At 42.7% G+C, this 17,476-nt stretch overlaps 3 long non-coding RNA genes across 3 annotated transcripts; 1 reads left to right on the top strand and 2 right to left on the bottom strand.

The window, feature by feature from the left end:
* The first annotated feature begins 3,088 nt into the window (after positions 1 to 3,088).
* LOC309366093 lies at positions 3,089 to 16,362 on the top strand. The gene is made up of 3 exons (XR_014166496.1): positions 3,089 to 3,134; positions 11,501 to 11,628; positions 16,030 to 16,362. It is a non-coding gene; the product is annotated as an uncharacterized lncRNA (long non-coding RNA).
* Positions 4,979 to 11,592, bottom strand: LOC309365998. The gene is made up of 3 exons (XR_014166375.1): positions 11,485 to 11,592; positions 9,177 to 9,321; positions 4,979 to 5,114 (listed from the first exon to the last, which is right to left on the bottom strand). It is a non-coding gene; the product is annotated as an uncharacterized lncRNA (long non-coding RNA).
* On the bottom strand, positions 13,558 to 15,276 carry LOC309365967. Its single transcript, XR_014166330.1, has 3 exons — positions 14,947 to 15,276; positions 13,891 to 14,017; positions 13,558 to 13,777 (listed from the first exon to the last, which is right to left on the bottom strand). It is a non-coding gene; the product is annotated as an uncharacterized lncRNA (long non-coding RNA).
* Positions 16,363 to 17,476: the final 1,114 nt, after the last annotated feature.

Raw genomic sequence — 17,476 nt, 5'->3', positions numbered from 1 at the left:
TTTTTCCCAGTCCTCAAATTGTATACTATGGCCTACATCTTTTGCCCAACGGATCATCACTGATTTGACTTCCTCGTCGCCTAGGTTCCAATCTAACAGCATTCTATACATCTTAGATATATAGAAATGGGAAATGAATTTGAAACCCTGGATAAGGTAAAGAAAAGAGGTGTGGTACTGTATATCAGCAATAAAATAGAAGCTAAAACAATGTTTAAAGATGAGGAGGGGAGGATGATAGGGGTTAACATCAATTGGCAAGGGGAAAAGTTGATGGTAGTGGGGATTTATGCCCCGAATGGTAGCAAAACCGAATTCTTTAAAAGATTAGAAGAAAAACTAATGGAATATGCGGATCAAAAAATAATTCTAATGGGGGATATGAACGCAGTTGTTTCGCTTGAGATGGATAGACTTAGAGACGGAGTAAACAAAGAAGGGAAGCTACCAAAATCCTTTTTTACTATGGTGGATAACTGCAGTTTAGTAGATATCTGGCATCTTAGACACCCACTCGAAAAACAATTCACCTTTCATTCAGAACCTAATCAATCACTCTCACGAATAGATCAGATCTGGATCTCAAAAGAACTATGTTCAAGAGTTAAATTCATAGAAATAAGACCGAAAGTAATATCAGACCACAACCCATTAGAGATAGAATTAGAAAGCTTAGAGACAAGAACCTTTAGATGGAGATTAAAAGACTATCTGTTAGATGACCAGAAGGTGGTGGAAATGGCAAAGAAAAAACTGTCAGAGTACTTTAAGGATAATTGTGATAAAGGAACAAAGGATAACATAATTTGGGATGCAAGTAAGGCGGTAATAAGAGGGTTCTTTATTCAACAGAACGCAATCAAAAATAGGAATAGAGAGAAAAATAAAGAGGAAATTCTAAGACAGATAATGGAAAACGAACAAAAATTAGCTCAAAAGCCCAACTGCTTAAAAACAAAGGAAAAAATAAAAATTTTACAAACTCAGTTTGCCACAATAATAAACAGAGAGGTAGAGTGGAACATTAAAAGACTTAGGCAAAGAAACTTCGAATTTGCGAATAAACCAGGCAAATGGCTTGCCTGGCAAACCAAAAAGAGGAAAGAGCAAGGGATAATTAACAAAATAATAACAGACGGGGAAGAAAGAACTGACCCCAAAGGAATCAGGAGTGAGTTTCTTAACTACTATAGAAATTTGTATAAAGATCAAGAGAGAGTCGGCCCAAGGAAGATAGAAAGATTTCTGAAGGATAAAGGGGGACAAAAAATCCCAACAGAAGGAAAACAAAGATTGAATATCCCAATTGAAAATGAGGAAATAGAGGAGGTAATTAGAGACCTAAAGAGGGGCAAAGCACCAGGCCCCGACGGATTTACTGCCGGCTATTACAAAGAAATGAAATCTATTTTGGTGGGACCCCTGAAAAAGACTATGAACTACATCTTAAAGAAAGGAGAAATCCCAGAAACTTGGAAGGAGGCATACATCACGTTTATCCCCAAACAGGATGCGGATTTAACTCAAGTCAAAAATTACAGACCAATTTCACTGCTGAATATAGACTATAAGATATTTGCAGGAATTCTAGCAAGAAGGTTAAAAAATGTGTTAGCAGATATTATTCATATGGACCAGGCAGGATTTCTGCCAGGCCGGCAGATGAGAGACAATACAAGAAATATCATCGATATGCTAGAATTCTTGTCTGTTAGGATTGACAAACAAGTTATTATGATGTTTATTGATGCCGAAAAGGCATTTGATAATGTCATATGGAACTTTATGTTGAGAAACCTAGAATATATGGACGTAGGCAATGACTTCTTTAACGGGGTAAGGGCAATATACACAGAACAGAAGGCCAAACTGATTGTAAATAATACGGTAACGGAAGAGATAAAGATACGAAAGGGAACAAGACAAGGATGCCCGCTCTCTCCGTTACTATTTATAACAGTAGTAGAAGTCCTTTTAAATTCTATAAGACAAAACGGAAATATAAAAGGAGTGACTTTAGGACAGAATGTGTACAAAATCAAGGCCTTCGCGGATGACTTAGTAGTGATGACAGAAGACCCAACAACCTCAATAAAAGAGATATTGAAGGAGACAGAATTATTTGGAGAAGTGGCTGGGTTCAAACTAAATAAGACAAAAACAAAAATGATATATAAAAATGTAGATTCAAGGACAATAGAATCAATCCAACAGCAAACGCAGATAGAGACGGTCAAAAAAGTCAAATACCTCGGCATCTGGCTAACATCCAAAAACATAGACCTATATAAAAATAATTATGAGCCGGTGTGGAGGGAAATAAAGAGAGATTTAGAAAAATGGGGACGGCTAAAATTGTCAATGTGGGGAAGGATTAATATAATTAAGATGAATGTCCTATCAAGATTAATGTTCCTATTTCAGACTATCCCTATAATAAAAGGGAGTAGGATTTTCAAAGAATGGCAGAGGACAGTTTCGAGATTTATTTGGCAGGGCAGAAAACCCAGAATTCAATTTAAACTATTAACAGACGTAAAGGAAAGGGGGGGGGGGCTTTGCCCTGCCAGATCTGAAATTGTACTATGAGGCATCATGCCTAAGTTGGCTAAAGGATTGGGTCAAACTGGAAAATACGGAGCTACTTGATTTGGAGGGCTTCGATAACTGCTTTGGCTGGCATGCCTACTTGTGGAAGAACAAAATGAAAGCACATAAAGGGTTTGGCAACCATATCTTCAGAGGGCCGTTAATAGAAGTGTGGGAAAGATACAAAAACCTGCTAGAACCGAAAACGCCACACTGGCTGTCACCTCTCGAAATAACAAGCATAAAAACTACTAATATGAGAAGCAACTGGGCAACATACAACCAGTTAGTAATGAAGGTAGATGGGAAATGGAGAACCAAACCTTACGAGCAGATAAAAGAATATGTTTACGATTGGCTTCATCACCAACAGGTGAACCAGATGCTTAGCAAAGATATTAAAGAAAGAGGCTATGCAGACAACGATTCTAAATTTCAGACGGAGATAATAAATAATAAAGTGAAAAACTGGCTCTCTATTTCAAACTGTTTTCCAACTGCTTCTCCAACTGTCTAAACCTCTGGCTAAGCCTTTTAAAAAACAGGTAGGCTCTGCCTCTGGGCTTTTCTATTGGTCTACCTATTAACCCTCTCTCTCCCCCTGTACAGATATTTGCCAAAGAACGGGCAAACGCCACAGTGGGCCACCATTGTAACAGTACAGTGGTACCTCGGGTTAAGAACTTAATTCGTTCTGGAGGTCCGTTCTTAATCTGAAACTGTTCTTAACTTGAGGTACCACTTTAGCTAATGGGGCCTCCCACTGCTGCTGCACCGCCACTGCACGATTTCTGTTCTCATCCTGAAGCAAAGTTCTTAACCCAAGGTACTATTTCTGGGTTAGTGGAGTCTGTAACCTGAAGCGTATGTAACACGAGGTACCACTGTATTGCTGATGAGCTGAGCATTCCCAATGTGTCAGGGTAGGTGGGGTGGGAAGAGAGAGCATTCTGTACCTTAAGCAAGAGCTTTGCTACATGCATCCGTTGGAAGGTGTTGAAACCTTGGAGTGACACAACTATACCTTTGTGTTTCAGTACCCTGAGGTAGAAAACTCCAATCCATGCTTGGAAAACAAAGAACGGGTTTTGAAACTGCAGAGACCAGAGTTGAGTACATGCATATAGGCAGGCATGTCCTTTTGCAGAAAGCTGTCTAACGAATTTTAGAAAGTCAGTTTCTTCAGGGAAATAAGAAACAATCACGAACCCCTGAAATAGTATTTTGTAAGGCAAAAGCATATGCAATCATTAGGGCTGCCATAGCCGGGTTTTGTCCTATGAAAACGGTGTCCGGGTGGAATTTAAGAAAATCGGTTAAGATGTCTGGGAAAACCCCAGAGTATTGGAAGTGTTGATTTTTTTTTTTGCGAATTTCCAAAAAGATAGCTAAAGTACTTTGCAGAAAATAATGAGTTCTGCTGCTTCTTTGTTTTGGGTGAAAATGCTCTAAAACAGTACATATCTGCACATCAGGCAGAACAACAGAAAAAGTAACATATTTTTTTGCTCTATAAGACTCACTTTTTCCCTCCTAAAAAGTAAGGGGAAATGTGTGTGCGTCTAATGGAGCGAATGCAGGTTGCACAGCTATCCCAGAAGCCAGAACAGGAAGAGGGATTGCTGCTTTCGCTGCGCAGCGATCCCTCTCGCTGTTCTGGCTTCTGAGATTCAGAATATTTTTTTTCTTGTTTTCCTCCTCCAAAAACTAGGTGCGTCTTGTGGTCTGGTGCATCTTATAGAGTGAAAAATACGGTAACTGCCAAGCTCCTCCATCTAACCCTTTAGAGAATATGGGCACACATAACACACATAGCCACTAGAGGCCCTGCCTTCTCTGTCAAAAATCTCTCTGCAGAGTTTGTTGCTAATTTTGCAATACATGCAGTTACTCAGCAATCTGTTTTTGGAATGCGGAAGGCTCTGTGAACTTTGTGCTTGAAGACATCGGATGGATTTCTGCATTGAGACTATCTAGGTTTTCTCCCCTCCATAAATCATGCCTACTATGGGCAAACGTTTAATGCAATTATTGCATAGTTCTGGCTAGCTTTTGTTAGATAGAGGAGTCAGTTAGACGTGGCCATGAAGGCAAAGATACTCTGGTTTCTCTTCAGATCGTATAAATCTTTCGCCTTTTACTGCAACTTTCAGTGGGTGTTGCCCACATGTTCTCAACTATATCTTCGGGATTGATTAGCGTTAGTGTACACATCCTGGGCTGACAAAAATTATATTTACAATTAGAGTACAATTCAGATAATGAGAAATATTGTAACAGAATAAAACAATCTGCGAGGGAGTATCTCACCAGTACTTTGACTACTGTTTAATTGGCCCGCAGTATAAAGTAGTATATATTTTTTTTAAAAAAATCAAATCACCTCAAATGCTAAAATAAGATTTTACTGAAGGAAAGGAAGCAGGATGTGAGGAATCCATTGATGTGTGCCCGGGTAATGCCTAGGAGTTTTCAGCAGATGTCTTCTTCTTTTCTGGATGCAGTTCAGAAACCCATTGCGTAACCTTCAGAAATAACAGCAATCTTATGATTTACACCCCACCCATCTGGCTGGGTTGCTCCAGCACAAATAAAAACATAATAAAACATCAAACATTAAAAACTTCCCAGTAGAGGCTGCCTTCACAAAGAGAACCAAGAGATACTCCCAGCTTCTTTGTTTTCGAAGCGAGAGAGAATATATCCATTTTTAAATTTAATTTATGTTACGAGAATTATAAAGTCTAAGATATAAAATAAATGTTCATAAATGTACCAGGCAAGCACATACATAAATATATAAACCATGTCTGTGAAACAGTACAGGAAAACAGTCCTAAAGGCATTTTGACTCTTTCAGTGACCTCAAATATTCCTCTGCAGTTTGGATGGAAATGGGAAAAGCATCTTCATTGCATGTGCTTATAAATCCTTCCTTAAAGGGACATTTGGGTATGAATAGGGTGAGCCCGTGACCTGGACTCGGGAATTAAGTATTTATCACCACAAAAGGATGGCCAGACTGCCCAGGTAAACCCATTAACTGCCCCTTCTTTGATGTATGTATGATGTATTGCGGGTGGTGGTGGTCTAGAGCTACAGGGTGAGCAATTTCAAAAGTCTATATAAGAGCTTGCACACCATGGTTCTGGGTTCTTCCTCGTTCCTGCGTGGGGTGTCTGTGAGAGCACCCTGTTGCAACAGTTTAATAAAGATCAGGTCACTAGCTATCTTGCTTCTCAATAGTCTCAGGTTGGCCTCTGTTATTTTCTCCTACCTATAGACAACCTACATAAGGAGCTCCTACCAATAGAGAACCTACATATGAGCTCTTGGGTACCCCATAAGGGAAAAGGAACAGCTTTTGCTTGTAACAATTTATATCCTGTGTCTTCCTCTATGGGTGGATGGTGGACACAGAGAAGAGGATAACAGGGGCCCCAGACACACCAAGAATTTAAAGCACTATGATGCCACTTCAAACAGTCATGGCTTTCTCCAGAGCATTCTGGGAGCTGTAGTTTCTTCAGGGTCCTGGGAATAGCTAGATGTCTCCTATTCTTCCCCACAGAGCTATGATTCCCAGAATGGCTTAACAACCAATCCCTGTCCTCTGGGAACTCTGGGAATTGCAACTCAGTGAGGGGAAGAGGGGTCCCCGAACACCTCTCGGCTCCCTCAACAAACTACAGCTCCCAGAATTATTTGGGGGAAGCCATGACTGTTTCAAATGGTATCCTAGTTCTTTGAATGGATGGCATGAATGTGGCCTTGGGGGAAAAAGGGGCATGTATTAAATTACAATCTCTTCTGAAATGATCCTTTGGGGAAGGAGGAACTAGAGGATCTGCTTGCATAAAGAGGCTTCCAGCTTGAATCCTCACCATCTCCATGTAAAAGTCTGGGAATTTCCCTAGCCTGATGCCTTGGGGAGCTGCTGCCAGCCAGTGTGGACAATATTGAGTTAATGGGTCAGTGGCCTGACTTGTTATAAGGCAGCTTCCTAGCTACCTGTGTAAGGATTGTGCTAAGTAGGGTTTGCTTTCACTGGTTTAGGGTTTGGATGAAACAGGTGTGATTCAGAGGTAGCATAGTTTGGCAAAGACTCTCCTCCCTGCAAGAGAAGGGAGTGGTTGTAGCTGGGAGCTGGACTCCGCCTCAAGCAGGGGGCATTTGCCCCCTGCCTCCCACTCACCTGGCTGACGCCCACGCCCTCAGCCAGGCACCCAACCAGGTGCCTTCAAGGGGGTGTGTACAGCAGCCTGAATTGCTGCAGCGCCAGCCTCCAGCCCTCACTTTTTGTCGTCCCGTCGCGAGTCACCCACCCTCCACTCCCTGAGAGCAGGGTTTCCAGTTTTCTTTTGGCCTTGCTATGGACCTTAGGTTGGTCACCCTGGTTGTCCGGGGGGCCTGGTAGGAATTTTTCCATTTGGCATTAGGCTTTTTGGTTTTTTCGCCTACCTCGTAGCAATCGTCACAACTTTCGTGGTATTGGTGGGTAGGTTAGGCATTGGAATAATGTGTTGTGGTGTCGAAGGGCTAGGTGTGGCCATCGCCTGCACCTTCAATTTTTGGGTATTCCGTTAAAGGAATCCGGCGGTCGTGTACTCTGTCCGATGCCTGTTTGGCGGGTGTCAGGGAACTGCCATCGGAGAGGCAGGAGGTGGAGGGGCTCTCAAGTCAGGAGAGACTCAGCAGCGGAGGAAGGCACCAGCAGGGGGAGAGTGGGAGATCAGAAAGAGAGAGAGACGGAGGAATGGCTCGGGGAGTCTTCCAGCGATAACAGCGGAGAAGTTTCAGGTCCTCCCATAGGTACTCCCACTCCTCGCCGGAAACTGTCACACCGAGAGTCCAGACGACGCGTTTCCGTCAAGGAGCTTTTATGCTGGAGTAGATTCCGTAAACGCCCACTGTCAGATTCTGCCAGCGACTGACGGAGCCATGCTTAAGGGGCTCCGTTAGAGACAGAGGTTTGCTGATTTTGCCAAACTCTGAGGGACTAAGCTTTTACGCACAAGCAGCTCATTATCCCATCACAGAGGGAGGCCATGGCATGACCCTCGGTGACATCAGGGGAGAGCCTATAGTTGGATTAGCATCAACAGGCTCCACCTACTGGTGAATAAACCCCCTTTGTTTGTTTGTTTGTTTTTTAGACTCACCCCTCTCCGAGTGGGTGGAGTCAGCTGACATAATCCAATGCCTAAGCCAATACCTTTTCACTTGCTGTAATCAATAAAGTTGTGGCCTTTTCTTGCCCATTAACCTTATATCACATGTCCTTGTGTTTCATTCCACTACGCGGGGTTCGGGTCCTCGAACCACAAGCCTGTGTTTTCTGGTACAGTCTAGCCTTGCCCCCAAAGTGCTATGGAAAGATGAATGCTCATAGTTACAAGGTAACTGAGATAATATAATAGTGAGTTCTGCTTGCTTTTTCTTTTTTAAAAATAAAATGCTCTAAATTTTACATAACTGCACATCAGGCAGAACAACAGAAAAAGCAACTGCCAAACCCCTCCATCTAACCCTTTAGAGAATATGGGCACACATAGCACACATAGCCACTAGAGGTCCTGCCTTCTCTGTCAAAAATCTCTCTGCAGAGTTTGTTGCTAATTTTGCAATGCATGTAGTGACTCATTGTTTTCAGAATGCGGAAGCACCCGTAAGAAAGGCTTTGTTCACTTTGTGCTTAAAGACATTGGATAGATTTCTGCATTGAGACAATCTAGGCTCTCTTCCCTACATAAATCATGCCTACTATGGGCAAACATCCATTGCAATTATTGCATCGTTTGCCTGGCTTTTGTTAGAAGAGTAAATTAGACGTGACACTGAAGCCTTGTTCTTGGGCATAGCAGCTTTCAGTGGGTGTTGCCCACATGCTCTCAAGTATATCTTCATGGGTGGAAAAGGCTGAATTTCTCAGAAAGCTGGATTTTGCTCCCAACACTCCATTCTGAATAGCAGCAGAAGTTACAAGAGAAGAGAGTCCGACTAAACATTCAGAAAAACACACAGCAGACAGCTACTAGAGGCCCTGCCTTCTCTTTCAAAAATCTCTCTGCAGAGTTTCTGCTAATTTTGCAATATGTGCAGTTACTTGGCACTCATTTTTTTTGCCATGTGGAAGAACCCGTAAGGAAGGCTCTGTGCACTCTGTGCTTGAAGACATCAGATGGATTTTTGCATGGATAATCTCCCCTGCATAAATAGTGCTGACTGAGGAAACGTTCAGTGCAATTATTGCATAGTTCTGCCTGGCTTTTGTTAGAGGATTCCATTAGACGTGGCACTGAAGCCTTGTTCTCGGCCGAAACAACTTTCATTGGGTGTTGCCCACTTGCTTTCAAGCATATCTTTAGGCTAGGACTTCAAAAAGGGGCAGAAAAGGCCGAATTTCTCAGAAAGCTGCATTTTGCTCCCAACACTGCGTTCTAAATAGTGGCAGACACGCTGTGAATTTTCCCGTATCAAAGCCCACCTGGATTCTTGGTTAGATGAGTGTTACTCTCATGTCATATATACATAGAAAAATAAACGAAAAAGAACACGGTTTAGCCAAACGGGTAGAATTTTCTTACAGTTCTCTTACTCAATGTTTGCAGCAAAGATAGAGAGGGTCGATGCATGTTCCAATAATCATTGCATTATTACGGCACTCCATGTAAGCGCACCTTCCACCATTTTTATGGCAGCTTTTCTTTGTAGTAATTTGCTCGAGAAGGGCTGTGAAAAACAATAGATGTTTGAAAAACGGCATAAGCTTAATGAGAGGTAGGATAACCTAGTGGGTGAGCTGATTCTTCCTTTTTAAAAAAGATTGTTCACCAATTACAAAATTCTTAGTTAATCTTCTTCCTTTTACAGATAAATTTGTCAACTGAGTTTAAATAAATTTGCACGTTCCCCAAAACCCAGTACATAGATATCCTTTTTGAAGATATTGAAGAGTACATAAAATACCTTCGAGTCCTTTAAGCAAATGCTCCCACTCATTGCTTAGAAGAACAGAACATGGGCAGCTTTGAACCCACAACACAGACTAAAAATAACCTCAAGAGAAAACCTCAAGCAGGAAGGGCTTATAAGAACATCCAGTTTCACTGATTAAATCTGACTTCATTCATTAAAGCTGGCTTCCACATATTCACCATCTTAAGACTGTGATCCTAAACACTCTTGCAAAGGAATCAGTTCCTCTGAACCCCATGGAATCTTCTTAAAGAAACATGATTTATTATATTATTTTAACTTAACAATGTTTCTTTAGCTCTTGTTTGTAATAAATCTAGCTGCCCAGAGTGGCTGGGACAACTCTTCCGAGGAGAGCTTGGAAGCTGAGCAGAACCTCTTCGGTGAGAAGGTCCATGATGCTTTTAGAAAAGGAGCTTGCATTTCTGTAGCAACTACTTACAGAGAAAGCAGTTGTAAATGGACTGTGCAGCAGCAGCAGCTGATAGCAGAGCACTGCCTCTCTGCCTGGCCTACCTTTAAACTTTAGCATCACACGGTTCCATATTGTTTAAAAAGGCACAGTTCTATAATGCAACAGGCAATCATGTGTTAACAGAGCATTAATATCCAGGATAGAAACACTAGCATTATAATCAGAAAAACTAACATAATATTACAAACGTCTGAATGAACCCCTGGCATAAACATTTGAATATGCAATGCTGCATAATGCAGCTATTTCTACAAAGTGATTTTCCACAGTACAGTGGTACCTCAGGTTACATACGCTTCAGGTTACAGACTCCGCTAACCCAGAAATAGTGCTTCAGGTTAAGTACTTTGCTTCAGGATGAGAACAGAAATCATGCTCGACGGCGCGGCAGCAGCAGGAGGCCCCGTTAGCTAAAGCGGTGCTTCAGGTTAAGAACAGTTTCAGGTTAAGAACGGACCTCCCAAACAAATTAAGTACTAAACCACTGTACAATGAATTTTCGTATGTTATGTCCACCAATACATGTACAATTTAGCCCAGTATATTCATTCTTGTACACATGACTTGCATTGCTGGAGAATTGCATTTCAAAATTCAGAGGAGTTTGCATTTTGAAGGACGGCTGTGTTTTGATTAGTGTATTGTTTTAGAAAGAGAGAAGTATGTAGATTCACCTTCCAATGCAAAGGGGAATGTGTTCCTCCCACCTCCGTATTGAAAGAGAATGCTTACATTTTGGGACTGCCCTCCCCACACCTGACCCCTCCATAGATTTTGGGACATAGGAAGGTGTCTTATTCCAAATCACACTGTTTGTCCACATTCTCTCTGATACGGGCTAAGGTTTGAGTCTTTCTACATCATTTACGGGTGGCGCTGTGGTTTAGGGCATGCTGATCTCAAGGTCAGCAGTTCAAATCCCTGCAACAGGGTGATCTCCCATTGCTCAGTCCCTGCTCCTGCCAACCTAGCAGTTCAAAAGCACGTCAAGTGCAAGTAGATAAATAGGTACCACTCCTGAGGGAAGGTGAAATGGCGTTTCTGTGTCTGCTCTGGTTCGCCAGAAGTGGCTTAGTCATGCTGGCCCCACGACCCATAAAACTGTCTATGGACAAACGCCGTCTCCCTCGGCCAGTAAAGTGAGGTGAGCGCCACAACCCCAGAGGAATCCGTGACTGGACTGTCAGGGGTCCCTTTACCTTTACCTTTTGCATCATTTACTATCCTATTCTTTTAGCACAGAAGCGAGAGGCTTCTATGATCATATGTGTGAGGAGAAAATTAGTTGCCCTTTCACCCTTCCCATCTCCTGAAACTCCTAAGGAAGAAGACTACAAGGCTCCCATTCAAAGGGGGCTGCAACCCAGGATAGAAACATGGCTCCTAGGGAATGAACCACAAACATTTCTTGCAGGACCTGCTTGCATGATCCTAAATCTTACCTGCTTCTTCCGAAAGGGAGAAGACGAGCAAAGCATAAATCAGAAAGAAGATCTTCATGGCTACTTGGATTTGTCTAAGACTCTTTCCACTCAAAGGTCATGCAGAGATGGAATGGGAAAGTGCTTCCTCCTTATTTATAAGAGGTGATGCTCAGTGCTTGAGGGACCTAGATGGAATATGAGCTTGTGAGGCAATTGTGTGTGAAATGGGTACTCCTAGGAATAAGATGTGCATCATGGAAAAAAGCCACTAACCATGGATTATAGCATTGAGGGGGGAAAGTTCTCTGGGACAAGATGCCCTCTTAGATATCTAGCAGTCAAAAATATATTTGGTGACGGAATAGATCTTCCTGTTCCTTCCACGGAGCGCCAAGCCTCCTTAAATCCATTAGTTTGGATTCAGGCTGAATTTGACAATCTGTATCTGAAGGTCTACATTCAGAGCATAACCTGGTCAATTCTCCTAGGAATGGGATAGGCAATGTGATACCGTCTAAATGCTGTAGGATCTCAACTCCAATTAGACCCCTGAAATCCTGGCCAATTGGCAGGGTTGATGGGAGTTAGAATCATAGAATCATAGAATCATAGAGTTGGAAGAGACCACAAGGGCCATCGAGTCTAAGCCCCTGCCAAGCAGGAAACACCATCAGAGCACTCCTGACATATGGTTGTCAAGCCTCTGCTTAAAGACCTCCAAAGAAGGAGAGTCCACCACACTCCTTGGCAGCAAATTCCACTGTCGAACAGCTGTTACTGTCAGGAAGTTCGTCCTAATGTTTAGGTGGAATCTTTTTTCTTGTAGTTTGGATCCATTGCTCCGTGTTCGCTTCTCTGGAGCAGCAGAAAACAACCTTTCTCCCTTCTCTATCTGACATCCTTTTATATATTTGAACATGGCTATCATATCACCCCTTAACCTCCTCTTCTCCAGGCTAAACATGCCCAGCTCCCTTAGCCATTCCTCATAAGGCATCGTTTCCAGGCCTTTGACCATTTTGGTTGCCCTCCTCTGGACACATTCCAGTTTGTCAGTGTCCTTCTTGAACTGTGGTGCCCAGAACTGGACACAGTACTCCAGGTGAGGTCTGACCAGAACAGAATACAGTGGGAGAGTTGTAGTCCAACAGTTTCTACCACATTTTCTACTCCTGCTCAAGGTGTTTGTGAATGAGTTTATGAAGCAGAGCAGCAGAACGACCATGAAAACTGAAATCTTGAAGAAGAAATGTAGTTCTCAGCATTTTAGTGTGAAATTCTCCTAATACACTCTTTTTGCCTGATGCATAGATTTTTGCAAAGCAATTTCCTCTAATATAATACATATTGGCATGTGATTTTCACTGGTAAATGCATTTTTATGCACACTAGATTGCAGTACAAGTGGTACCTCAGGTTGCATACGCTTCAGGTTACATACGCTTCAGGTTACAGACTCCGCTAACCCAGAAATAGTACCTCAGGTTAAGAACTTTGCTTCAGGATGAGAACAGAAATCATGCTCCGGCAGCAGCAGGAGGCCCCATTAGCTAAAGTGGTGCTTCAGGTTAAGAACAGTTTCAGGTTAAGAACAGACCTCTGGAACGAATTAAGTACTTAACCTGAGGTACCACTGTACATGCATTTTGGGTATGTGTTTCCCAGCTGGAAGACTGCAATGCAAAATTCAGAGCAGTGTGAATTTCAAAGGATGGCTGTGCTTTGTTCTACACATTGTTCTGATGAGTGCATATTAGGCAGTTTCACCCTTAAATGAGAACAAAATCTCCCTTCTCCCCCTTGCAACTGAGGAGATGCCAAATAAGCCACTTCATGAGATATGTGCAGATTAGCTTCCTTTCTGCAGGCTGCAATTCTGAGCTGTCCTTGGCACAGAAGAGAAGCGTCTTTGCTAGAACAGCCTGTACATATCCCCCCCCCCCGTTCATGAGGCCAAAAAGTTATTTATGTTCTGGAGTTCATAGGGACTAGGTGGGCGAAGCAGTCATTTTTACAAAAGGTAACACCTGTTTGTTTTTCAGAGATAGGAAACTTCATTCTCCCTTTATGGAAATCAGCACACACCACTGGTTCATATGCCCAACTGCATTGCTTTTATTAGAAGAGGAAAATGCAAGATTTCTGTTAGACAAGAAGGTGTTGTTCCCTTTTGGGAAGGTTGACTAGCTGAGAAGCTCAAATGCACAAGGCCTCTGGGAGTGGCGATGAAGAAAGAGCCCGTGTCACAGAAAAATTGCTTCAGGATTCAGAAACGTCCGAATCTTCTTCTGGGTGGATAAACGATGCCTACCTAAGGGAACAGGTAAACAGGATGAAGGTATTCTGAAATATGAGAGGTTAGGATTCCCCCGCTCCCCGCAATATGATAGGATGCTGCTGGTGAAAGGGAGGGAAACAGCTTACCAAAAGCAGCAGTAGATCTGGGATGGATTGTGAGGGCATCGTCCCCACAACTTTTCCTCCCTGTAACACGGTTTCCGCTTTCTGCATACTCCATCTGAACATTTTTTCCTCCTGGCCTGGTTAAGACCTAGGGGTGTTTAAAAAAACAAGAGGAACATTGTGATTATGGGGAGGCCTTCCCAAGCAGAAACACTCTTCCCATATTGTCATGGAATCATAGAGCAGTAGAGGTGAAAGGGGAGCCCCAAGGCTCATCTAGTCCATCTAGTTCAGCCTGGAAACCAGGCCTTATGAGGAAGGGTTGAGGGAGTTGGGTATGTTTAGCCTGGAGAAGATAAGTCTGAGAAGGAATATGCTGTCCAAATCTCTAAAGGGCTGTCCCATGGGAAATGGAGCAAGCTTGCTTTCTCCTGCCCTGGGTGGTAGGACTCAATCCAACGGCTTCAAGTTACAAGAAAGGAAATCCTGGCTGAGCATTAGGAAGAACTTTCTGATGGTAAGAGCTGTTCCGCAGTGGAACAGACCTCCTCAAAATGTGGTGGACTCCTCTTCAGTGAAGGTTTCTAAGCCGAGGTTGGGAAGCCATCTATCAGATTCGTTAGCTGTGGCTTCAGTACAGTGGTGCCCCGCAAGACAAATGCCTCGCAAGACGAAAAACTCGCTAGATGAAAGAGTTTTCCATTTTTGAGGTGCTTCGCAAGACGAATTTCCCTATGAGCTTGCTTCGCAAGACGAAAACGTATTGCGAGTTCTTGCAAGTTTTTTCCCTCCCCCCCTTTTTCTAAGCCACTAATAGCCGCTAATCCGCTAATCTGCTAATGGCCGTGCTTCGCAAGACGAAAAAACCGCTAGACGAAGAGACTCGCGGAACGAATTATTTTCGTCTTGCGAGGCACCACTGTATTGCTGTGGGCTATACTTAGATGACTCTTGCCGCTCCTTTCCAACTCAGACTATGCAATTAAAACAGCAAAGACTCCCCACCCACCCCACAGGGTTGATATTTCTTCCTCTCCCACCTGTAGGCTGAAGACGGGTGGTCCCCAAATATCTTACCTGGCAATAGAAGGAAGATAACAAAAAACAGAAGGAAGGGGATCTTCATGGCTGAATCTCAGAGCTTCCGGAGCCTCACTGGTTCCAGAAAATGGGGAAGAGAGGGAATGACGAAGGAGGAGTATTGTGGGAGAACGTCAGGTGGCTTTTGCGTATTCTCTGCTGGGAACAGCAGCACTGAAATCTGAGCACGTGTGGGGGGGGGGCGGCAACAAACTGTTCCCACTTTTTAAGAGGAGTGTTGTTCAGGGCTTCATCCAGGCTGGAACAAGAGAGTTACAGTGTTGCTCAGGCCTTGCTCTCTGTGGTGTTTTAGCAACGGGTGTGGGTTCTGTGTTTCTGTGCCTGCCTGCCTGCCTGCCTGTCTGTCTGTCTGTCTGTCTGTCTGTCTGTCTCTCTCTCTCTCTCTCTCTCTCTGTGTGTGGCGAAAGAAAGAGGTCAGGTAGAAAGGACTCTTCCCTTTCCATTCACCTGAGTTTTAATTCTGTTGCAATAGAGGGCTCAGGTTTGGGACTAGCTTCTAAGAGGGTGGTTGTTGTGGTTCAAATGAATGGGAAATTCGGAGAGAGGGAAAGCTCTCATTTTGCTCTTCATTTCATCTTGGGGGGAAAAATTATTGTGAAAATATATCAGCATTTTTTTCTTTGTGATCTTGCTTAATATACATCTCCCACCCTGCAGGAATTTCTCGATGGCCTGGTGTAAACATTACACAGAACAGTGTTTTTTCATGTTTTTGCATGGCATAGTTCTTGCCCTAGCAAAGTTTCAACAGAGAGCACATCTCTTGCAAATAAAAGTACTTTCAGTGAGAGCCTAGAAATCCCTTACTTTTTCGTGTTTTAACTGTTTTGTTTAAGTGTAGTATTATGCAGCCAACAGTTTACATGTAACAGTCCTATCTGTTGCTCATCATAATCCAGAGGGCCACGCATTAGGCTCTCCCAATTTAATTAACCTTTTAATCAGAGTAATTGGTTGTTTGCTTATTAAAAATTCATACAATCCTGAACTGTACTGGTATTTGTAACCTCTGTTCTTTCAAAACTGCTGGATCTCAAATCGTTTTTCTTTTTGCTGCAGGTACTGTAGCATCATGGTTTTGGCCACTTAAAGTGAGTTTCAAGGTTACAGAATAATAGAATCACAGATTTATAGAGCCAAAAGGGACCACAAGAGTCATCTAGTCCAACCCTTTGCAATGTAGGAATCTCTCAGCCAGCATGGGGCTCAAACCCACAGCCCCAAGATTAAAGGGTTACATCCAAAGACTAAGTGTCTGTTGACCCAGCTGGTTTTGCTCTGCCGGCCCCTTCCTCCTGACGCATTACGCATTTGAGCCATTAGCGTAGCTGATTTTTTTTCTTGAAATGTCTTTCTCTTATGTCCATTAAAAACCATGGATTTTAGCATCAATACAGTTGAAGTCTTGTCTGCTTGTTTTGAAGAAGGTAGTCTGTGGGGGAGATCTTTCTGAGCACATCTATGCATGGGGTGTGTGTGTAAAGAAGCCAAATTGATGCAAAAATGCAGAGGACCAGACTGAAGACTGGAGAAATGTGGAACTGATATAGACAGTTATTTGCCTGACCCTCAGCAGATGGCAGCTGTGGTCTCAAACATTTTGAAGGTACCATGAAAAATCTCTAATAATGATAATAATAATAATAATAATAATAATAATAATAATAATAATAATAATAAACAAAGTTTTTGAGCTATTTTTAAGACTTCTGACATGGTTTGCCATGTGCCTTGATTTTCCTGGATATTCCAGTGATTTTCATCCAATCAGCTGCTGTATTCTGGCCATGTCCAGGGAATTCCAAGTGTAGGGCAACCATATAGCTGCTACAGATATCTTAGAAGTAAAAAACTAAGAGCAGTTTATATGGGAACTGAATAAATTTGGACACATTTGCCTGACCCCCAGCAGATGGCAGCTGTGGTCTCAAACGTTTTGAAGGTAACATGAAAAATCTCTAATAATAACAATAATAAAATGAGGAGGTATGGTAGAAGTAAACGACTAAGAACAGTTTATATGGGAACTAAAGAAATTCAGACAGAACTAGCAGGGGGTCTTTGAATTTATTTATTTCATAAAATTCATATACTGCTTGATTGTAGAAAACCTCAAAGCAGCCAATTCTCGTGCGACTCCATTACCTGAAGGTAGAGAAGCAAAACATATTCTCAGCTCCTCGTTAGTGAAAACAGAGGGAGCAAGGACAATGACATAAATGTATTTACTGTTCTGAATGTCGTGTGACATGAACAGGCTACAAGATGCCCGACTTCCCTGTCGCAAGGTAGGCATGAGAAGCAGGTTCAAAATCCTAACTCAGCCATGTGGTTAACTGGGCAATATTTGAGCTACATTTACTCAAAAGTAAGTCTCTCTCCCTCCTAGTTCTGCAGGGTTGCTGAACTTTTCCCACATTTCCAGCTCCAGCCTAGCCACTGACCGCCCCCTCTCCATGGTAAAGGTGGAATGGGACATTTTGGGGTGTCTTGGCTTCCCATGCGC

Source organism: Podarcis melisellensis (assembly GCF_964234715.1).
Source record: "Podarcis melisellensis genome assembly, chromosome: 3".
NCBI classification, from domain to species: Eukaryota; Metazoa; Chordata; class Lepidosauria; order Squamata; family Lacertidae; genus Podarcis; species Podarcis melisellensis.
This window is presented reverse-complemented; position numbering and strand designations above follow the sequence as displayed.